Source organism: Canis lupus, chromosome 27 (genome assembly GCF_003254725.2).
Source record: "Canis lupus dingo isolate Sandy chromosome 27, ASM325472v2, whole genome shotgun sequence".
NCBI classification, from domain to species: Eukaryota; Metazoa; Chordata; class Mammalia; order Carnivora; family Canidae; genus Canis; species Canis lupus.
In genome coordinates, this window is record NC_064269.1 from 13,568,259 (window position 1) to 13,592,713 (window position 24,455).

Here is a 24,455-nt window from a genome sequence, read left to right on the forward strand (position 1 = left end):
CATCTTGTTGAAGCTGAAGAGTACACTCTTTGAATGAGTTTTTTAATGGAAAACTGTTGCATTGAAAAGTGGTTTTGTGTTTTCATAGGCCACACAATTCTCAGCCAACTGTCAACAGTTTCAAAGTAAGTTATTGCTGTGTAGAACACACTAGTCAGTACTTAAGAGCGTGGTGCTAGGGGTTTGAAGTATCCTTAAGTATTAATGATGGAGAAGAAAGCACGAACCAGGTCTGGAGTTTCCTGTTGATTATTTTTGCAGTGTCTTAGAATAGATCAGTGTTTTGCTGTTACCTTAACAGATGTGCACTTCATCTTTAATTAGAAACGTTTAAGTATGTGAGTTAAAGAGCATCTGGTACAATATCCAGTGTTCTGAGCACCAGTGAATTGTTACTGATATTGGAATGCCTTTTACTGCCTCTCAGTCTATATTTGTATCTATATTCTAGGGGAAAACAGTTGCATTTAAAGGTGGGATGAGTGTATCTAGTGCTGGTTAAAATGGAGTAGTAGTAAGTCCTCTACGTTCTGTTTCTTTATTGATTGCAGCTAAAAATTCTGGAAATAATGCAAAATGTAGCTACGTGTTTTGGAAAGTAAATGGTGGCAGGCAGGTTAGGGAAATTTGAAATCAAAATTTGAAGACTAATTGAAATGACAGTGATTTTTGGTTTGATTTTTATCTTAATCTGTTGGTTTTGACTTGTGGAGGACTTAAGCTCAATGAACACCAATAGCAAAGAAACTCCAGGAGAATTTTTTTCTTCCTAGCCAAAGGAGTGAGAAAAAGGACTTGCTGTGAGCTAGAGGTATGGAAGGACACCTTCTCTACCCCCCACCCCCCTCTTGGCCCTACCTTGAGGCCAGCCCCAGTTGCAAAACTGTCCTGCTGTAGTGGTGGTGGCAGTGATGCACCAATATGCTGAGCTAGAGCCCATGTTCTGTATAGAGAAATGAGGAAAGAAGTACCCTGGGGCCTAGAGAGTGTGGGAGAATCACTGTTTTTTTTTTTTTTTTTCTTGTTTCTCTTGCTGCTTTGCCCTGAGGGCAGTTCCAAATATGTGAAACTGCAGGACAGTGTAGAATATTAAAGTTAAGAGAAATCCTGAACTTCTGGACAACAGATTGGGAAAAGGGGGCTCTGGGAGCCAGAGAGTGTCAGGAAAGTCTTAGAAGAGAGCTGAAAAAGGTGGTCCCCTATTATGTGTAGAAACTGACACAAGTCTCAAGGTCACCCCTAAAGCTGCACATGCACAGATTAAACATAATTGGCATAGGAAGGTTTTAAGAACTGGACCATAGTGTAAATTACCATTCAAGTTCCAGACTGTCTTATAAAGAACCCAGATAACATAGGCCAGGAAAACTTAATTGGTGATTGAGGTATCTCCCACAAAGCAGGGCAGAATTTGTGTCCTAAGTCTAACTAGGTTGATTGCTTAAACAATAATAGTAAATTTTGCCAAAGGATTTTAACAGGACCTAGAGACTCACATCTGTAGTATTTACTGTGAGATGACCCAGATGATGGATTTATCAAACAAAGAATTTGAAGTAGCTTTTGTAACCATGATCTAAGAGGTAAAGATGAACAACTTTTGACATGAATGAAAAGGTAGATGTTCTCAGGAGAATAATAGAAACTCTAAAAAAAGAATCAGTGGGCATTTTTAGAACTGAAAATACAATATCCGAAATTTAAAATTTTGGGATGGACTTAAGAGAAATAAAAAGAATGAATGAATTTAAGATAGATCAATAGAAATTATCCAGAAGTTGGAGAAAAAGTAAAAAGAACTAAAGCCTTAGGAACTTACGGTACAATGTTAAAGGTTCTGAAATTTGTGACCTCAGAATCCAAGGAGAGGACAAAGAGTTGGCTACACAAGAAAATAATTGAAGAAATAATGGCTGGAAACTTAAATTTGGTGAAAGACATAAACTTCGAGATTTAAGAAAATCAACTTCAAGCAGTATCAATTCAAAGCAGATCATGCTTAGATACATTACAGTCAAACTGTTGAAAATCAAAGATTAAAAAAAAAAAAACCAACTTGAAAGCAGTGAGGGGAAAAAAAAACCCCATAGTATACACAGGGAACCAATGATTCAAATGATTGTGAATTTTTCATCAGAAGTCATGGAGGCTGGAAGACAGTAGGAGAAAACCTTTATAGTGCTGAAAGAGAAGGAAAAAAAGAAATAACCATTGACTCAGAATTTGATACTAGTGAAAATATCTCTTAGCAATGAAGTCAAGGAAAGCCTTTCTCCCGAAAAACTGCGAGTATTCATTGCTGTCAGCTCTACTCTAACATACTAAAGGAACTTGTTTTCCAGACTGAAGGTAAATGGTACCAAAAGGAAACTTAGAACATCAGGAATGAAAGAACAACAACAGAATGGTTGCACTGAAATAAGCATGTAAATATAATAATTTGTTTTTCTCCTTTAAAGTTCTTAAATATACATATGTTGAAAGCAAAATTTATGACAGTTTCTGGTGGTTTTCCAGTGTATGCAGTTGTAATATATATGTCATCTATAACAGGGGAGGTAAAGTGATCTTAATTGTTGTGAACAGCCTGTGTTTTACTGAAAGTGGTAAAATATCCTTAGTAGACTGAAAATTGGGGATATATTGTGATCTCTGGAGCAACCAGTGAAAAGTTAATACAAAATCATACTATCAAATGACCTAATAGTTAAATTAAATGGACTATTGAAAAACTGTTTAAAAATCCAAAACAAGATAGTAAAGAGGTTGACTCAAATGGGCAGTATGAGAGAAGACTTTATGGTGATGGAAGTGTCTGCATCGTGATTGTGGTGGTGGTTATGACTCTGCTTTTGTCAAAATCCATAGGACTGTATGCCAAAAGGAGCAAATCTTAGAGCATATAAATTTAAAAATTAAGTTCAGAGTGCTGGGTGGCTCAGTCAGTTAAGTGTCTGCCTTTGGTTCAGGTCATGATCCCATAGTCCTGAGAATGAGCCCCATATTAGGCTTCTGCTCAGTGGGGAGCCTGCTTCTCTGCACTCCTCCTCCTGCTCATGCTCTTGGCTCTCTCGCTCTCTCAAATAAATTTTATTTTATTTTTAAGATTTAAGTTTATTCTCTTTTATACAAATGAGGGAACTTAAATGTAGAGATGTTAATTAAATTTTCTGAGCTAGTCCATGGCAGGGACAAGATTCATTTCATTCCTTCTAACTCAGGGTTTCTCAGCCTTGGCCATGGTGCTGTCTTAGGCTGGATACTTCTTTGTTGTAGTGACCTGTCTTGAGCAATGTAGGATAATTAGTAACATCTCTGGCGTGTACCCACCTTATGCCAGTAGCAATCTGTCCTCAGTGTGACAAACAGAATTTCCTCAGATGTGCTCAGGTTATCAGATTTCTTCAGTTGCTGAGGTGGGAGGAACTGCTGGTCTAACCTGTGTGTTGATCTTTCCATGTAGCCTATGGGGTCATTGTTTCCCTTATGTGAAAACAAGCTGATCACTGGTCCTGCCTCAGAAGATGGTCATAGGTATCAAGTGAGATGATAATGTGGGCGTGCTTTGCCAGATATGAAATCACATAAATTCTGTTGTTTTATTGGGAATAAAAAAAAAAAAGAATTGGGAGGAGGCTTTAAAAAAAAAAAAAAAGATGCTCGGAGGAGAAGGGAAGTACTTGCTATGATCACAACTAAAGAAAAAATAGTTTTGAATAAAGTTTGAGAAGATTGACATTTAAGGGAAGGTATAGAATGGCCATTAAATAGGACCTCAGGGTATGATTTTAGTGGGGTCACTAAAGTCTGGATGCTGGCCCCCTCAATTTTCAGGTCTATGAAGTTGACTTTTATTTCCGTTTTTTACCAAGTTGGTTAGGTTTAGGGGTGCTGATTTCCACTCACCCAGCCAAGAGCAGATGGAAGAAGAACCAGAATGCTGTTTGTAGTAGAGTAAGTGCCAAGTGGATCGAAGCGCTCAGTTTAGTTGGTCAGTGTTTTGGGGTTTTTTGTTGTGTCTCCTCCAACCCACTCACCCTTGTGGAAAGTTGCTTGGTGAACCTGTAGTACCAAGGGAGTTAACAGTACACCTGGATTATAAGTTGGTGTTTGATGTCCATTCATTTTTTTTCGCTTATTTCCAAAATCGAGAGAAATTTACCAAGTCCAGTAGTCTTTTCACTGGTTTGTAGGGGAGTTCTTTACGCCTTAAATTGGCAGACACACACCGACATCTCTTTCTCTGTGGCTTTTTTTTTCCACCATAGATTTTGTACAGACCAGTTGGCTATGAACATATTTATTGTTCAAACTAATAATAATATGACTAACTTACATTATATTTGATTCATGCCTTTCTGAGGCATGTTCTTATCACTTTGATTTATAATAACTTTGGTGTTTGGAAACCTTCAATCAAGAATTTGTTTATAAACCCCCCTCTTAGAGAAGAGCACCATAGTAACTCTTATAATGATTACAAATAACTCTTAAACTGGGGACACCTGGGTGGCTCTGCTCAGTTTAAGTGTATCTGCCTCGGCTCAGGGCGTTGTTTGGAGTACTGGGATTGAGTCCCACAACGGGCTTCTTGTGTGGAGCCTGCTTTTCCCTCTGCCTATGTCTCTGCCTCTCTCTTTCTGTGTCTCTCATGAATAAATAAATAAAATCTAAAAAAAAAAAAAAACTTTTAAACTGATTATACTTAAATAGCGGTATAAAATTAGGGATTCACAATAATGATTTAATTTGAAGCCTGTTGATGAAATCCTAAATTCAAAAAGTCCTAGGCAGGTGCTGATGTCTTGTCTGGGGGAAAAAAAGGTTTAAATGGCAAATGGCTGGAGTTTTAAAAACATGGAATGTTTATTAGATAAGAAAACTATTGAAAGAAACTACTTCCTGGAGGAGGTAGGCACCATTCTCTTTTCTTTCTACCCCAACCCTAATTCCTATATTCTGCATTTCCCTGGTAGCAAGAAAGCATCTCTAGATGCTTCTAATTTAGTGCTTGCTAATGGATTAAAATGAAATGTACTGTTAGAGAAATGTCAGCAGTTGGACACCGCAGTCCAGAGTTTTTTTTTTTTTTCTGACTTCATTTCTTCATATTGCTTGACACATGTAAAATAAAATTTACATCATTTGCAAATGTAATATTTCATCCTATTGAATGAATACAATAGGTAATTAACTTCATTTTTGAATATTAACTTCATTTTGAATTCATTTTGATTTTGAAAATATCAAAAGGATTTTTTAGAAAGATTTATGAGTATAATACACAGTGTCTTGTACACACACTTTTTTAAATATAGTATTTCTGCTAGTGGATACCATAAAGGACTTGAGATCTTAGTTAAATTCTATTTTCTCTCTCTTTTCTCCCTCCCCCTTCAATAGATATTAAGTAACTAATATTTACATACTTACATTAAGTGCTCTTTATATTTTGCTTTTATGACTGTTGTATGATTATGAAGTATATAATTAGCTTATCCATTTAAGCATACATCAGAAACATCAATGTATTAAAAAAAAAAACAAACCTGTTCCTCTACCCATCTTATGTCTAGAAATCATTGAACATGGTCATGAATTGTTTGTTGATTAGGGCCCCCCATTCCTTACAGGTGAGCACTGTGGTCAACTCTTGGTGATTCAAGCACTTCTTAGCTTTTTCTTAGCCCTTTCTTCCTACTCTTGTCTTTGTGCTATTTCATATTTGGGTAAGAAAAAAAAACCCCAAAAGAAAGAAAACACCAATTACGTGAATTAATCTGATATTATTCATTATTCTATATTTTGTGGAGTACTTCATAATTATTTTTAATTTTATGAAAAGTACCTAAATTTCAGAACTTTAAACTTTCTATGAAATAAAATCCTTATTTATTAAAAGAGCTGTTTTCACTAGAAGCCTATGTATGAGCCTAAACACTAAGGGGAAAGAAGAGTGAAAATAAATGAAAAAAAATTGGTATTTATGATAAATATTCTTTGGACAGGTAATATGGGTTTAGAGAAGAGAACATACTTGTTTTAATATTAGTGTTTCTTCAGCTGTACATATCACCAGCAACCTATTGGTGACCAGAATAGACATGCAATAGATTAGTAAATAACTAGTATTAGAATAAATGAGAAAATAAAATACTATGATTAAGATAGGTGGTAGGATAATAGGAATCTCCACCAGATCCACAGAATTAATACTTCTGTGTAAGTAAAGAAAAAAAAAAAAGTTAAAGGATTTTGAAAAATGCTAACCTTGTTTTTTTATATTTAAATAACAGACTCAGTTCATTATTAAAGTCTTCCAAAAAAAGTTTTTAGATACAAAAAAAAACAGGAAAGCTTATTTAACTTAGACTAAGAAATTGATTTTAAAGACTTTAGAAAGCAAAATTAGCACCTATAATTTCCTTTGTATATTATCTAATTGAATTATAAAGCCTCTTGAGTTAGTATTATCACCCCCATCTTATAGATGAATAAACAGAGTAGGTTAAATAATTTGTGCATGGTTACATCTGAAGAGTAAGGGGCAAACTTGCAAATTAACTACTGTCTGTTGCTGAAATCTAAATACTCTGTTCTCTTCATGCCACAGAGTATGTGATTTGCTTTTGTAGTTTAATTTTCGTAGGAATACTAAAACTTAAGCCTTTAGGATTTTTAAATCTCATGATTCTAGAAAAAAAGCTTTTTGTTTTTTCAGTTTTCAAAGTTAGCTTTTGAGAGTTTGTGGCTGTGAAAATTATTATTTGTTAATTTATTAATTAAAAATTTATTGATTTTCCTTTTGTTAATGTGCCTTTTTACTTGCAAGCCTAGTTCTTCTATGAAGCTGCCTGACCCAAAGTGATCTTCCCCTCCTGTGAATTCAGGAGCCCTTCTTACATGATTACCATTTAACACTTACATGATCTCACACACAGTATTATGCATTATTAATTGATTGTATTTTTTGTGCCTCCAGCTATATAATAGGTTCCCTGTATTTATATATCTTTCTGTATAGGCATGGTCTCTTTTTATGGCTTAGGTTAAATATTTTCTGAATGATATTATTGCTCATTTGTATCTTGGTTCTACCTCTAGAACATTAGGCTTCTCAGAGTGAATTTTAAGTGGAGTTTGAAGGAGACGGAAGCCTTTGCTATTCATTTCATAAGACAAACCTCCATGTTATTTCCTTGACCAGACCCTCACGTAATACTCAGTTTTCCTTTAGAGCAGTTATATTTTAGGAATGAAAGATTAGAAGAGATGGGCTTTGAAGCTATTTACCAAGTGCAGTTGTGTCTAACATTTGCTGCTTTATATAGCATGAGGTACAGGCCTAAAACTTCCTGGCTACACCTTTTTACTTGGAGACTCTTATTCTATGGACTTGAATTTGCTTTAATAAAGATTTTATCTCAGACGTCTGCATTTAGTTACATCCATTAGATAGCTCCATTTAACTTTTTAATAATAAATTTATTTAAAAAAAAATAATAATAATAAATTTATTTTTTATTGGTGTTCAATTTGCCAACATACAGAATAACACCCAGTGCTCATCCCGTCAAGTGCCCCCCTCAGTGCCCGCCACCCAGTCACCCCCACCCCCCGCCCTCCTCCCCTTCCACCACCCCTAGTTCGGTTCCCAGAGTTAGGAGTCTTTATGTTCTGTCTCCCTTTCTGATATTTCCCACACATTTCTTCTCCCTTCCCTTATATTCCCTTTCACTATTATTTATATTCCCCAAATGAATGAGAACATATAATGTTTGTCCTTCTCCGATTGACTTACTTCACTCAGCATAATACCCTCCAGTTCCATCCACGTTGAAGCAAATGGTGGGTATTTGTCGTTTCTAATGGCTGAGGAATATTCCATTGTATAAATAGACCACATCTTCTTTATCCATTCATCTTTCGATGGACACCGAGGCTCCTTCCACAGTTTGGCTATTGTGGACATTGCTGCTAGAAACATCGGGGTGCAGGTGTCCCGGCGTTTCATTGCATCTGTATCTTTGGGGTAAATTCCCAGCAGTGCAATTGCTGGGTCGTAAGCTCCATTTAATTTTGTATGTGCGTATGCCTGAGTGCTTTCTTAAATTGTTTTCAATGTGTAAGTTCCCTAAAACCCTTTTTGAAAAGTGGGCCAAATACAAAGACTTTCAGAGACTGGCTAAAACATGAATATTCAGATCAGTCTTGCCACTTACTAGCTATGTGACCTTGGGTATTTTGTTTAACTCATTTAAGCTTCTGATTCTTTAGCCTGTTGTAAACGGAGCTCATAATACCTATTGCAGAATGCAGTTACGAGAATTAAAAAAGAAAGCGTGTATGTAAAAACTGATTCTCAGTAAGTGTGAAGAGATCATTATCCATCTCTTGATTCATTTTGTCTCCACTAGTAGTTAAATTTTGTAGAGTGTCAGAATCATATATTACTACCCTCTTAAAATAATTTGACTCTGGTTTACTTCAGGTTGCTATGGAAAAGTAATAAGGTATCTGTGCCCTATAGAACTCCTGTAGAATCCTCGGTAGGTGATATTTTTGAGGGATAGCAATCTGAGTATGTTAGTAAAACAGCCAGAAGAATCTCTAATTGTTGTATAATCTCAGCAATTTATTTTCATATTGGTAATTCTGTTTATGTAGCCTACCATGGACTAGAGTTGCCTTCATTTTTTTTCTCACTTAAATATTAGCTCTCCACTTACTCATCTTTTAGTAGCCAGATTTTTAAGCTTTTCAATGTTAACTATTAAAAACTTACTGATAAAAAAAGTTAAAAAAATTAAAAACTTACTGGTATTGTCAGTATAGACCATACATGATATTTGTTGAATGAATTATAAATAAAAAATAGGAGTTTTCTATTTAAGTATAATGCTATCACTGTTTAGTTTTTGAAGTTTTTTTTTTTTTTTAAGGATTTATTTATTCATGAGAGACACAGAGAGAGAGGCAGAGACACAGGAACGAGGGAGAAGCAGGCTCCATGCAGGGAGCCCGACGTGGGACTTGATCCCAGAACTTGGGGATCACACCCTGAGCATGAACGTAGACGTTCAACCACTGAGCCGCCCGCGCATCCCAGTTTTTGAAGTTTTTAATTAGTATTTGATTTTAGAAAAAAGTTTAGTTTTCTGTTGAAACTTTTGAAATTTAATAAGTATGAGTTTAATTATCAAAGTGTGGGTTTTTAAAAGACTTGTAATATGAATGATTCACCATGATTTTTCCTGTTATCTTTAGTATTTTGCAGTAGCCTTGAGTAGCACCTTTGATGGAATTATTGATAGCCTTGATTAAATATTTTGCTGTATTGATTGTGATGAAAACTTAATTGTGATGATCAGATATTACTGGCTTCTAATGGGTTCCAATTTTGGTAATTTTAATAAGGCAGAAAGCTGTAGGACATTTGGAGTGAGATTCTCTTGATCATGAAAAAGAAATTTCTTGCTCTGTGGGAGTTCATTAGTCTTTTTTACTAATATTGTCATTTTTATTCTTTTTTCCTTCTTTCATCAATAAATAATTACTTCATAATGGATATTTTTATTTAGGTTGGAACACATCAAATAACATTATTGTTGAAACAACAATTTAAGACTACTCAATTATAATTGTATTTAACTATAATGATATCACTGTTTAGTTTTTGAAGTTTTTTTTTAAGGATTTATTTATTTATTCATGAGAGACACAGAGAGAGAGGCAGAGACACAGGAAGAGGGAGAAGCAGGCTCCATGCAGGGAGCCCGACGTTGGACTTGATCCCAGAATTCGGGGATCACACCCTGAGCATGAACGTAGACGTTCAACCACTGAGCCGCCCAGGCGTCCCAGTAATCAATTATAAGAAATAGACCTGATAATTTAAAATACATTTATAATTGATACTGGAGATTATTCCACAAATATTCCACTGGAGAAAAATAACCCAATGTTTGATATGTGTTGTGTGTAAACCCTGATGTTCGGGTTTTGACAAAATGGAAAAAAAAGTTCATGAAATTACATAGTCCTTGGTTTTCTGGGGTAAGCTGATTAAAACAAACTGAAGTCAAGTCTTTAACATTTTTGGAGTTGCACACCTTAATTATCCTCTGTGACTTTCTTGTCCGAGTTGTTCTTCCAGTTATAAATAGCCCAGGCTTAGAAGTCCAAATGAACGTGTGTGGCTATTGTCGTTTTATTGCTATGGCAATTCTACAATTAGTTTGAAAGTTCCTGGCAGGCTCCTGGGTGAAGTTTTTGATGTACTGACTTGGAAGTAGAAGAATAAAACCTTTTTCACAGCTGCTGTGTGATTCTGAATAGAGACCCAGCAGCTGCTTTTTTTCCAGTTTTATACTAATTTAGATGTAGACATTATGCTTCAATGAATTGTTGGCAGAAATATCTTCTTATTCTCCTGCCTATCAAAGGAAAACAAATTTAGATTTCAAGTAAATATTGGGGCATGTTGTTTGTGAAAATTCCAGAAAGTAGTGCTAGAACTGACTTTTCTATCTTGGCGTTTTAAAATTGTAAGCATCAGGGCGCCTTGGTGGCTCAGTCAGTTAAGCCTTTGGCCCAAGTCGTGATGTCAGGGTCTTGGGATCAAGCCCCGAGTCTGGGTCTCTGCTTGGTGGGGAGTCTGCTTCTCTTTCTCCTTTCTCTCTCTCTCTCTCTCTCTCTCTCATCTTTAAAAAAAAAAAAAATGGAAGTCTCACAAACGAACAATCATTGACCTGCAAAATATCATTAGATTTTTTTTAGTTATTGCAATATATAGATTTATCCAGTTTCTTAGGATTAAAAGAAATTCAGAGGGATTATTGAAAGAATATATTAAATAATAGTACTAGAAAATGATAGTTACATATACATGTAGCTAGTTGGCGATTAACTTTTTTGATAAATGTCATTTTAAAAATGAAATATAATGAAAAAGTATTTGATAAAGTACAACATCTGTTCATGATAAAAACCCTCAACAAAGTAGGGCTAGAGGAAACATACTTCAACATAATAAAGGGCATATATGAAAAGCCCACAGCTAACATCATCCTCAGTGGGGAAAAACTGAGAGCCTTTCCCCTAAGGTTAGGAACAAAAGCAGGATGTCCACTCTTACCACTGTTATTCAACATAGTACTGGAAGTCCTAGCCACAGTTAGACAACAAAAAAAAAGTAAAAGGTATCAAATTGGCAAGGAAGTAAAATTATCACTATCTGCAGATGACATGATGTCATATATAGAAAACCTGAAGAGTTCCATCAAAAAACTACTAGAACTAATAAATGAATTTAGTAAAGTAGCAGGATACAAAATCCATCTACAGAAATCTGTTCCATTTCTATACATCAATAATGTAGTAGCAGAAAGAAAAATTATGGAATGGGATCCATGTACAATTGCACCCATAAAATAATAAGATACCTAGGAATAAACCTAACCAAAGAGGTGAAAGACCTGTACTCCTAGCTATAAAACACTGATGAAAGAAATAGAAGATCACACAAAGAACTGGAAAGACATTGTATGCTCATGAATTAGAAGAACAAATGTTAAAATGTCTATACTGCCCAAAGCAATATACACATTTAAAGTAATTCTTATGAAAATAAAAACTATTTTTCACAGAACTAGAACAAACAGTCCTAAAATTTGTATGGAACCATAGAAGACCCTGAATAACCAAAGCAACCATAAAAAGAAAAGCAAAGTTAAAGACATCACAATTACAGACTTCAACTTATATTATAAAGCTTTACTCATCAAAACAGTATGATACTGGTACAAAAAGACACAGGGTCACCTGGGTGGCTCAGTGGTTGAGCATCTGCCCTTGGCTCAGGTCGTGATCCTGGGGTCCTGGAATCGAGTCCCATGTCGGGCTCCCTGCATGGAGCCTGCTTCTCCCTCTGCCTTGTCTCTGCCTCCCTCTCTGTGTCTCTCATGAATAAATAAATAAAATCTTTGCCAAACCCCCCCCCAAAAGACACAGATCAATAGGAGTAAGTAGGAAATCCAGAAATAAACCCATGACTTTATGGTCACTTTATCTTCGACAAAGTGGGACCCAATATCCAATAGGTAAAAGGTAGTCTCTTTAACAAATGATGTTGGGAAAACTGGACAGCAACATGCAAAAGAATGAAACTGGATCATTTTCTTATGCCATACACAAAAATAAATTCGAAATGGATTAAAGACCTACCTGAGACCTGAAACCATAAAAACTTAGAGGAGAGCACAGGCAGTAATTTCTCTGACATCGGCCATGACAACTTTTTTCTAAGTAGGGCCCTTAAGGCAAGGGAAACAAAAATAAACTATTGGGACTACATCAAAATAAAAAAGCTTCTGCTCAGTGAAGGAGACCATCAATTAAACTAAAAGGCAACCTACAGAGTGGGAGAAGATATTTGCAAATGACATATTTGATAAGGAGTATCTAAAATATATAAAGAATGCAACTCAACACCTCAGAAACAATCCAATTAAAACATAGAAGATATCCACATGGCCAACAAACACATCTAAAGATGCTCATCATTGCTTATCAAGGAAATGCAAGTAAAAACTAAAATGAAATATCACCTAACACCTGTCACAATGGCTATAATCAACACCAGAAACAACAGGTGTTGATGAGGATGCTGAGAAAGGGAATCCTCATGCACTATTGGTAGGAATGAAAACTGGTGCAGCTACTGTGGAAAATAGTATGGAGGTTCCTCAAAAAGTTAAAAATAAAACTACCTAAGATCCAGCAATTACACTACAGAGAATTTACCTAAAGAAAACAAAAACACTCATTCAAAGGGATGCATGCATCCCTTATGTTTATAGCAGCATTATTTACAACAGCCAAATTGTGGAAGCAGACCAAGTGTCCATTGATAGATGGACAAGGAAGAGGTGATATGTATACGTATACATACACACATGTATATTTATTTATCAGTCATACAATGGAATATTCAGCCATAAAAAATTAAATCTTGCCATCTGCAATAAGGTGAGTGGAGCTAGAAAGTTTAATGTTAAGCAAAATAAGTCAGAAAGACAATGATTTCGTTCGTATGCAGAATTTAAGAAACAGAACAAATGAGCAGAGGGGAAAAAAAAAAAAAAAACAAGAAACAAATGCATAACAATTGGAGCAAAACTGATGGTTGCCAGAAGGGAGATGGGTGAAGGGATGGGTGAAATAAGTGATGAGGATTAAGGAGTGTACTTGTCATGATCCGCACCAGGTGTTTGTTTTTTCTTTTTTTTTCAAAAGGAGCTATAATGACTTACTCTTGCATCACCAAATTCTCTATAGCATAATTGTTAGTGTTACCCTCAAAAATTTTAGGAAAATTTTTTCTTAGGGCTATTTTTCTCCCCCCAACAGCTTAGTACTTTTTTTTTTTTATACATGGAAACCAAGTGTAAATTTTTTCTAGGAATGTGAGAGATTATGGAGTGAAATTTAGTTTAGCCGTTGGTTTCTATTCTGAAAGTACCCGTAAGATATTTGGGTTGACTTTCTAATTTTATTTTTATTTTTTTTTATTTTTTTATTTTTTATTTTTTTTTTTTTTCTCATTAAACTTTTGTTTTAATGGGTCTCAAAATTCTGTGACAGATTTTTGGTCAAGTTGTTTCCATTAAAAAGTACTGATTTTAAAAACTAATAACTTAAAACTGCCACACACGCACACACAAAAAAAAAAACAAATGGTCCACAAAACATTCTCCTTTCCTTCTGAAGGTTTTACGATGCATTGTTATCATTAACCAGTCTTTTACTATTAAACTTAAATGGCCAATTGACACAAACAGTTCTGAGACCGTTCTTCCACCACTGATTAAGACTGGGGTGGCAGGTATTAGGGATAATATTCATTTAGCCTTCTGAGCTTTCTGGGCAGACTTGGTGACTTTGCCAGCTCCAGCTGCCTTCTTGTCCACTGCTTTGATGACACCCACAGCAACCGTCTGTCTCATGTCACGAACAGCAAAACGGCCCAGAGGAGGATAGTCAGAGAAGCTCTCAACACACATAGGTTTGCCAGGAACCATATCAACAATGGCAGCATCCCCAGATTTCAAGAACTTGGGACCATCTTCCAGCTTCTTTCCAGAACGACGATCTATCTTTTCCTTCAGCTCAGCAAACTTGCAAGCAATGTGAGCTGTGTGACAATCCAGCACAGGTGCATATCCAGCACTGATTTGGCCTGGATGGTTCAGGATAATCACCTGAGCTGTGAAGCCAGCTGCTTCCATTGGTGGGTCATTTTTGCTGTCACCAGCCACATTGCCACGACGAACATCTTTGACAGATACGTTCTTGACATTGAAGCCCACATTGTCCCCAGGAAGAGCCTCACTCAAAGCTTCATGGTGCATTTCAACAGACTTTACTTCAGTTGTAACATTGACTGGAGCAAAGGTGACCACCATACCAGGCTTAAGAACACCAGTCTCCACTCGACCCACTGGGACAGTACCAATACCACCAATTTTGTAGACGTCTTGGAGAGGCAGATGCAAGGGCTTATCAGTTGGACGAGTTGGTGGCAGAATGCAATCCAGGGCTTCAAGCAGTGTGGTTCCGCTGGCATTCCCATCTTTACGGGTGACTTTCCATCCCTTGAACCAAGGCATGTTAGCACTTGGCTCCAGCATGTTGTCACCATTCCAACCAGAAATTGGCACAAATGCTACTGTGTCGGGGTTGTAGCCAATTTTCTTAATGTAGGTGCTGACTTCTTTAACGATTTCCTCGTATCTCTTCTGGCTGTAGGGTGGTTCAGTGGAATCCATTTTGTTAACACCAACAATTAGTTGTTTTACACCCAGTGTGTAAGCCAGAAGGGCATGCTCACGGGTCTGCCCATTCTTGGAGATACCTGCTTCAAATTCACCAACACCAGCAGCAACAATCAGGACAGCACAGTCAGCCTGAGATGTGCCTGTAATCATGTTTTTGATAAAGTCTCTGTGTCCTGGGGCATCAATGATGGTCACGTAATACTTGCTGGTCTCGAATTTCCACAGGGAGATATCAATGGTGATACCACGTTCACGTTCAGCTTTCAGTTTATCCAAGACCCAGGCATACTTGAAGGAGCCTTTTCCCATCTCAGCAGCCTCCTTCTCAAATTTTTCGATAGTTCTTTTGTCGATCCCACCACATTTGTAGATCAGATGGCCAGTAGTGGTAGACTTGCCCGAATCTACGTGTCCAATGACGACGATGTTGATGTGAGTCTTCTCCTTTCCCATTTTGGTTTAGGTTTAGCGGTGGTTTTCACGACACCTGTGTTCTGGCGGCAAACCCGTTGCGAAAAAACTCTAATTTTATTTTTAGTTACAAATGTCTTTTCAACTGTTTCTGAAAATCCTCAAATAAATAGAATCAGATAGCCCTTTTCCCCCCTTTGTTATTTATGTCACCTCTGTGTTCACAACCTGTGGATCTTTTTCTTTCTGAAGGTACAAAAAAAAGAAAACAAACAGGAAACTGGTTTTTGTGAATCTGTTCTATAGTAATCTCATTTTCTGGTCATGGCACTACTCTCTACTATTGGTTAGAGTAGGTGAAGTTGAAAATTTGTAGATTTTCTAATTATAAAACCATAAAACCATAGCCTATCAAAACCACCTCTCTTCTAAAAACTTTATAGGTTTGCTTTTGTTATATGTTTCTCTTTGTATGTTTTCTCTTTAACTCAGCTTGAGTTTATTTTTATATATAGTGAGAGTAGGACTCAAGTTCATTTTATAACATGTTGATACCCAGTTGTCTTACTGTGATTTATTAACAGTTCCATCTTGGGGCACCTGGGTGGCTCAGTTGGTTGGGCATCTACCTTGGGCTTAGGTCATGATCCCAGGGTCCTGGGATTAATCAGAGCCCCATGTCCAGCTCCCTGCTCAGCGGGGAGCCTGCTTCACCCTCTCCCTCTGCTGCTCCCTTTGCTGTGCACTCTTTCTTGCTCTCCGGTAAATACTTCAAATCTTACAAAAATAAAAGGTCCATATTTTCCTCTTGATACCTTCTCTGCTATATGTAAAGTGTTGATATACAGGTGTGACTCATTCTTGGTGTTCTGTTTTGTTGCTCTGTGTACTCTATGGTTGGTTGTAATAGCATAAAAGCAAGTCTTGATACATAGAAGGACAAATCATCCTTTATTTTTTGTCAAGAGTAATAACTATTCTTGGTCCCTTGATCCGATCGAAGAGTAGCTTATAAATTTCCATTTTATTTTCAGCTTATTAAGTTAAAAAAACAAACCTGGTTTGTTGGGATTTTGATTTATCTTCTGGGGAATCTGTGTATCAATTTGGAAGGAACTAGCATTTTTATAATATTGAATTTTCTAATCCGTGAACATGGGTTCTCCATCAATAGATATATTCTTTAATGTTGTAAAAATAAAATCTTTCAGGCAACCTGGGTAACTCAGTGGTTTAGTGCCGCCTTCAGCCCGGGGCCTAATCCTGGAGACCCAGAATCGAGTCCCACGTCAGGCTCCCTGCATGGAGCCTGCTTCTCCCTCTGCCTGCATCTTTGCCTCTCTCTCTCTCTCTCATGAATAAATAATAAAAATAAAATCTTTAAAAAAAATAAAATCTTTCGATTGTCACCTTAAAATTGCTTTCTCTAATACTTAATACTAGATACATCATATTTTTGGTGCTCTTAGTGATGTGATTTAAAATTTTATTTTCAAAATAAAATAAAATGAATGATGTTAAACTCATTTATTACAATAGTGTATCTGAAATACACTGGTCTTTAAAAAAATACACAATTATATTTGTGAATAATGCTTTTTTTCCTTCTAAATGTTACACATATTTTCTTATCTAACTGCATTGGCTAGAATCTCTAATCGTGAATAGAAGTCTTCCCAAATTCAGATAAAATGGTTTAGTTATTTTTGCTAAGTGTCATACTTGGTATGGATTTTTTTTGTCTTTACCCTTTATCAAGTTAACATCCTTATTTTTAGTTTTCCTTTTTATTTTTAATTATTAATGGATGTTAAATTTTATCTGACACTTTTTTTTTTTAAGATTTTATTTATTTATTCATGAGAATACACAGAGAGGAGAGAGAGAGAGGCAGAGACACAGGCAGAGGGAGAAGCAGGCTCCATGCAGGGAGCCTGACATGGGACTTGATCCCGGGTCTTCAGGATCACGCCCTGGGCTGAAGGCGGCACTAAACCGCTGAGCCACCCGGGCTGCCCTTTCTGATACATTTTCTATACTGATAAACATACCTTCTTTTGATACCTTATTAAAGTAAATATATTAATTGATACTGCATTGGGAGGATAATCTCGTGTTTCTGAGATGTCATGATGCATTTTTATACAGTGCTGAATTGCTAGTTTTTGTTACGTATTTTTAGGATTTTTTTCCATTTTCTCGTTTGTGGTATATGACTTGTGCTGGCCTTTTTAAGTTTGAACATGTCAGGTACTGTGAAAGATGTTTTATCCTGCTTGAAAGCTAAAAGTTAATCTTTCATAGTTTCATGGATTTTCATAGAAGACACAAGATTCCTGGGGCAGAGACGAAGGGTAGCGTTTTATGCCCAACAGCACCCAAAGAATCACCATTTTCACACCTGTTCCTTGAGCCCCAGTTCCCACATGGTGCTGTGAAGACTAGATACCATTTCACACACAGTGGATTATGATATAGAAGAAGATCCCAAACTTTGTAATGGACAGTTAGCATGCCTGCTTTTTGCTCTGGTGGGAGATACTTCTCTTTATTTTCAGGACTGTCCAAAACTACCCTTTTCTCTGGAGGGATACACTGTTTCTCTTTCACTATATTAGTTTGCTATACTAAATATTCTTGAAAAGATAGTATGAAACAAGACCAGTCAGTGCCTCCTTGCGTAAGACATGCAGAAGCACAGGGTATTTCTGAATTGTCTTTTAATGCAGCAAAGGTTATTCTAGCCCATTAAATTAGTTACCAAATACTGCCTTTTTGTTTAATACTGCCTTTTTCTAATATTATAGAATAGTTTGTGTAAAAATGGAGTTCTTAGTTTCTTGAAAGTGTGTTGGAACTAACTAAAGCCATCTAGATTTGAAGTTGTTTTGGGGGGAATACTTTTGACCATCTTTCCAATGTCCTTAGTGGTTGTAGGTTGTAATGGTTGTAATAGGACTATTCAGGTAGTACTTCCTGAATAAATTCTCTTCCTGGGAATGTGTTCATCTAAGTTTTCAAATTTATAGGAATAATGTTTACTGTGTCCTCTTTATGCATCTAGTTTTTTAGGTATATGTTACTTTTTCATTCTTGATGTTGGTTATTTTTTGGTCAGTTTTTCCAGATATTTGTGAAAAGTAGTATTTTAAAAGAACCAACTTATTTGGCCAGTTTGGAAGTTAGATTTTGTTGGCATATTTTCTTTGGTAGTTGCCATTGAAATCTTACTCATATTTAACATAACAAAATCTGACATTACAAAATGTTTTTATTTTCCTTCTGAATAATACAAGCAAATTACGGCACAATAGCTCCCCTTTACTTTCCAATTTTAATTCTATTGTTGTCGTGTATTTTGATTTTCTTCTTGAGTTTGCATTTATACATCCCAAGGTATTGCTAGTGGATTTTTGTTTAGTTTTAGTTTTTAGATTTTCCTATGTATTTATCACTTTCTGTGTTTTTCTTTGCATCTTCATTCTTATTGCATCATCCATTTGGGATCACTTTTTATCTGAAATTTTGTGATACTGTGATTTTTAGGAAATAATATATTTGGTCTCTGTCCACAGTTCTTGGCTCACAGTTCCTAAAACCCTTGGAGTTTCCTAAGGGCAGAGAGCAACGTAGGTGACTTTTGTTAAATACTTGAAGATGGGGGCTGGTTGCCATGTTAGAAGGTTGGAACTTTCAGTCCCATCCTCTGCCCTCAGGGGGAAGAAGAGGGCCTGGAGGTTGAGGTCATTGAAACTTCCATTAAAACTTAAAAGGAATGGGATTTGGAATGCTTCCCTGTTGGTGAGCAAGTGGAGATTCAGGAAGAGTGGCATGCTAAGAGGACGTGGAAGTTCAGTGCCCATTGCCATGTGCCTTCTCTGTGCATCTCTTCCATCTGACTATTCCTGAGTTTTATTTCTTTATAACAAACCAATGATCTAGTAAATACAGTTGACCCTCCAACAACATGGGCTCTACTGTAGCAGAGGTGCAAGGTGCAAGAACACCTGGATCCAGGGGTCCCTTACAGACCGGCAGCCACCTGGTGCTGACAAAATCAAAAGGAGGAGAAATGAGTGGTGGTGAAACAAGAGAGGGATTTATTTCTGTGAGGCCAACACCAGTAAGACAGTGGACTAGCGTCTCAAACACTGTCTTCAAAATGCCTTCAGGTTTATATAAGAAAAATGTAGGACAAAGGGCAGTTGGTTCTGTGCAGGTGAGCAGAGAAGGTCAAATTGATCATTGCCTTGGGGTCTGTTATGCTGGGTCTTGCTGCCTGAGGGCAGCCCTTAGGGCTTAGGGGGTATTTTCTGTTCCCTTCAGGAGATGGTTTGCCCATGGAGTCTTTTGCCTGTGTTAAGAGAAAAGCTGGAAAGAAGAACTTCTACAATTAATAATAAAAATGGAGGAAGTCTTCTTTCAGGGCTATAAAGGTGTTTTCTCTTCTTTATGATTTTCTTAATAACCTTTTCATTAGCTTCTTTAATTATAAAAAGTATATAGTACATGTAACTGTGCATTCAGTAGTAAGGTGACTGATATCAGCCTTCTGTGACCATCTCAAGTGACCTCAGATCTCAGAAACTGGAAGAACTGGAAAATGAATTAACTGCAGGCAGGCAATAATGTGATCAATCAGATATGATAGAAACAGTGCATTAAGGTGACCTCAGGGTCTTTCATGTGTCTGTGTGGAAATCTTAAACTAAACCTTAATTTTTTACAACTAAAAAAATCATATCTTGTAATGTGTAAGTATTTGGAGAACTGCTTGTAAAACATACCCTTTTTTGTATTTAATACCCTGTAAGCTAACAAGCTGGGCCATAGTCCTCAGTAAGAACGAATGAAGCATTCACTAACCTACTTTGGGGTTGACTTTATTCAGTTAACATACAAAATATGTGTTAATTGATTGTGTATGTTATGCTAAGGCCTCTGGTTAACAGTAGCCTAATAGTAGTTAAGTTTTGGGGAATCCCTGGGTGGCTCAGCGGTTTAGCACCTGCCTTTGGCCCAGGGCGCGATCCTGGAGTCCCAGGATGGAGTCCCACATAGGGCTCCCGGCATGGAGCCTGCTTCTCCCTCCTCCTGTGTCTCTGCCTCTCTCTCTATGTCTGTGTCTATCATAAATAAATAAATTTTAAAAAAATAGTAGTTAAGTTTTGGGGAGTCAAAAGTTATACTAGGATTTTCTAATAAAACAACATGGTGTTGGTACTTCTAACCCCCATGCTCAAGGATCAACTGTAAAATGTTTGTGAATTCTGTGAGCTACTCAGGCAAATTCATCGAATCTGAGGTGGAGGTTGTGGGAATCTGATTTGTGGCCAGTTGGTAAGAAGTTTAGGTAACAACCTGGACTTGGCAATTGCATCCTGAACTATAGGGTCGTCATTAGAACTGTTAGTTTGTAGGCAGTTGATCAGAAGCACAGGGGGCAACCTGGACTTGTGAGTGGCATCTGAAATGGGGTTGGTGGAGCAGTTTTGAGGACTGAGCTCTCAACCTGTTGAATACCATGCTATCTCTGGGTAGACAGTATCTGAATTCAGTTGAATCCTTAAACACCTTGTTGATGTCCAAGAACTGTTTTCTGGTATCAGGAGGGTCCCCTCACCCCAACACATTGCAATTGGATCCAGAAACCCAAAATAGGCTTTTAGAATTTATGTACTTTGGAATTTTGCTTTTTTTGTTTTTGAAGGAGACTTTTTTTGTTGTTGTTGAATTGGAAAACTAAATTGATAGTTATTTTTTTTATCAGTGCAATGAAGGTACCATTTTATTGTCCTCTGAGCCCCATTGTTGCTGGCAAGAAGTCAGCTATCATTTAACAGAGGAATTCTAACAGCAATTAGAAGATTGGAGATGACCAAAATACAGTGGCTATTTCTTCCTACTTTTGTATTTTCAAAAAAACTACTTGTTTCTTCTTTCTTCTTTTCTTTGTGACCCCCTCACATAAATATGAAGATAAACACACGCTTAAAGTTGGGATATACCTGAAAAAAGGAAACCTCAGGATTTTTTTTAAAAGATTTTATTTATTTATTCATAAGAGAGAGAGAGAGAGAGAGGCGCGCAGAGACATAGGCAGAGGGAGAAGCAGGCTCCACGCAGGAAGCCCGATGTGGGACTCGATTCCGGGACTCCAGGATCATGCCCTGAGCCAAAGGCAGGCATTAAACTGCTGGGCCACCCAGGATTTAGGAATCCTTTCCAACTTGACAAGAGACATGCTAAGAGAATGACATTTTTAATTTTTTGCATTTAAAGCTACCTATTTGAGTGTTCATCAAGTTGAAAATAGCCCTTTGAAAATGAATATAAATGATTTTTAACTGTATCTCTACCATCTATTATTTGTCATCTATTCATCGTCCTCCCACATCTGTCTGTCATCTGCCTTTCTGCCTACTGTCTCCTTCTGAATGGGAAATTGACTTCATATAAATAAAAGCCTGTTAAAATATGCCATTGGCATACTTGCAGATAGAGATTTTGCAAAATACTATTCAAAAAGAATAAGACAATGAGCTAGATATTTTTACAATTTAATTATTAAGGTAAAATGGGAGTAGCAGCAGTGATAAATGTCACTTTATCTCGTCATTTGTTAAAGAATTGGAAATCACTACTTTTATTCTGGCTGTGTCAATGTCTCAAAGCTGCTGGAGCAGAAATAAGAGATAATGCCAGCTAATTTGTGCCAAAGCTAGGCTTCGTTGACTGAATCAGAGCCACCACTAGATCTACAAGTAGAGTGAAATCATGTTTATAAGCCATAGAGAGCAATACGGGGTTTATTTAAACATCTCTTTCTAAAGCCAGCTTAAGAGGGATGATAGTGCCTTTTTCATAAGCATCCATATCGTTCATTATTTGTCATATCACTTGGAGCCTAAGAGTGTTACTAAGCCACAGTTATGACATTTTGCTTATCACCTTTCACAAATGTTAAGGATCCCTATATTCTTTTTAGACCCTACAAGAAAAAAGAAACAGAATTGCGTAGTGTTGATAAATGTTTCTGGTGTCTGCCAGTTCCAAGAATCAGCTAAACAACCATTGAATTATGTATCCATTCTTGATGTATACTAAAGAACAAAATAGAAAGTTTGTTAATGTCTATTAAAAAAGTTTATTCTAGAGAGAACCTAAAAATCATTCATGTCTTTCACTCCAGTCCCTTTTATCATTAATGAGATTTAGCTTTCCTAAAGCCAGATGATACAGAACTAAGAGCAAACTTTTCCATTTCAAAAGTATCTTGAATGATAAGTGCAAAAAATGTACAAGTAGAACACAATTCCCCATTTTGTAGTAATGGGTAATTCCCTCTTATTAAGGCAGTAAAAGCTAACTTGGCTATGTTCCTCATCAAACAGCTAAAAATTCATTGCAGATAGATTTCCATGATTACCAAGGATTATTAGTGAAGAATCTGGGAAAGTAGGTTGTATCATTGTTTGTAGATCTTAAAAAATGTACCTTTTTCCTCCACATTTTTACTTTAGGATTTTATTACTTATATTGTTTTTAAAATGTAAGCAACATAGGGATTTTCATATGGATGGAAAGATAATACTAGACAAGGCTGGGAGGGAAAATATCTATTGATGGGTGGCGTACATGATTTTTACCACTTTAAAAAACCGCAAAGGGCTAGGGTCATTTAGTGTAATTTTTAGAGACACAGGAAGTCATTAATAGAGATTTTTGGTAATGAAGATGGACATTTTCTTGCTCTACAAATAAAAAGTAGAAATTTTTATTTAATAATTATTCAGGCATAATGTTCTAAACCAAGTAAAATGTTAAGCTAATTGCTACCAAAAGCTGAAACAGAAAAGACCAGTTAAAACTTTGAAGTGGTTATTAGACAAGCCAAGAAACTCTATCTGTGCAGCTCAAGAATTGTTACTTACAGCTGGAAAAAGAGAGGAGTCATCACAAGATGGGTTGAGTGAATACTCAGTGGTACAGCTTTCAGCTAGATCCCCCCGCCCCCCACCCCCCCCAGACTAAAGGAGCAGATGCTCTGAGTCGTTTTTCCTGAAACTCCCCTATCTTTAAGATTTTTGTTGTTAATCTTACGGTTGGTTTGGAGGTTGTTTCAAAAATAGTAAATGGGTGTTTTATCTTAGATATTTTGTACTTGAGAATGTCTTTCACATTTTCATGCCTGAAAGACAATTTGGCAAGATAGAAGATACTTGGATCACAATATTTCCCCCTTAAATATGTGCAGTTGTTACTTTGTGGCATTTTATATTGTCTGGTTTTTAATACTTGGTGGGGAACTGTTTTTTTCTTTCTGCTCTGTCTGAAAAAAAATTTCATCAATTTTTGCTAACTTTACAAATCAGAAAATTTCCCAGGATGTATTTTGCTGTTGCTACCTACCTGTGGGGCTGTTTATTTCTTTTATAATGGTTTGTCTTTCAACAATGTCTTATCATTTTAATTTCCTTTCCATTCTTGGAGACCATTTCAAATTGATGTTCCACACTGATTCAAATTTCACACAGCTTCATTTCTGTTATTTACTGCCTCCAATATGGTGTTTACTTCTGTAATTATTTACATATTCTATTAATTTTTTAGTGTTCTTGGCAATCCTTTATGCTACCCATTTCCTGTTTAATTTTATTCTGTTGTCTTCATTTAAGCTGATTCCCTCTTCATAGCTCTCTGTTCCTGCCTTTTAGGCAAGGCCAGACCTTATATTCAAAGAATGGATTAAAAATTTGCTACCTTAATATTTCCTCTAATAATTCGTTCTATCTTACTTCTCAACACTTTATATCTGTTGCATGAATATTTCCACAACCAGATTCTAGCGCCCTGGGCTTATCTTCCTCTGTATACATTTCTTGTGTATTTTCTCTATGCCTATTCAATTACAATCTACATTTAGGTGATTCACAGCCGTTAGCTGCTGTTAGGTCCACGTTGTTTGTTGTACTAGAACATTTACCTCTAGATGTCACATAGAGCTAAATATGACAAAGCACCACTTAAGTTCCTGTTTGCTAAATTCACTGCCTCAAGGAAAACATATTGATTTCTTATTAACCTTTGTGTATTCCATTTGTTGGGTGTAAAAGCATACTGCTTCCACTTTTGTTAGCATTTCATATAGTTATCTTTCTGTTAGAACCTCTACTGTTTCAGGAAATTTCTTACCTAAATAAATAC

The 24,455-nt window shown here is 36.5% G+C and overlaps 1 protein-coding gene and 1 long non-coding RNA gene across 2 annotated transcripts in view; one reads left to right on the plus strand and one right to left on the minus strand.

The window, feature by feature from the left end:
• SLC2A13 (solute carrier family 2 member 13) overlaps positions 1–24,455 on the plus strand; it is a 363,418-nt gene that overhangs the window by 22,853 nt on the left and 316,110 nt on the right. The gene's annotated exons all lie outside the window — the stretch shown is intronic.
• LOC125753824 (uncharacterized) lies at positions 3,067–6,208 on the minus strand. Its single transcript, XR_007406458.1, has 3 exons — positions 6,038–6,208; positions 3,907–4,062; positions 3,067–3,280 (listed from the first exon to the last, which is right to left on the minus strand). It is a non-coding gene; the product is annotated as an uncharacterized LOC125753824 (long non-coding RNA).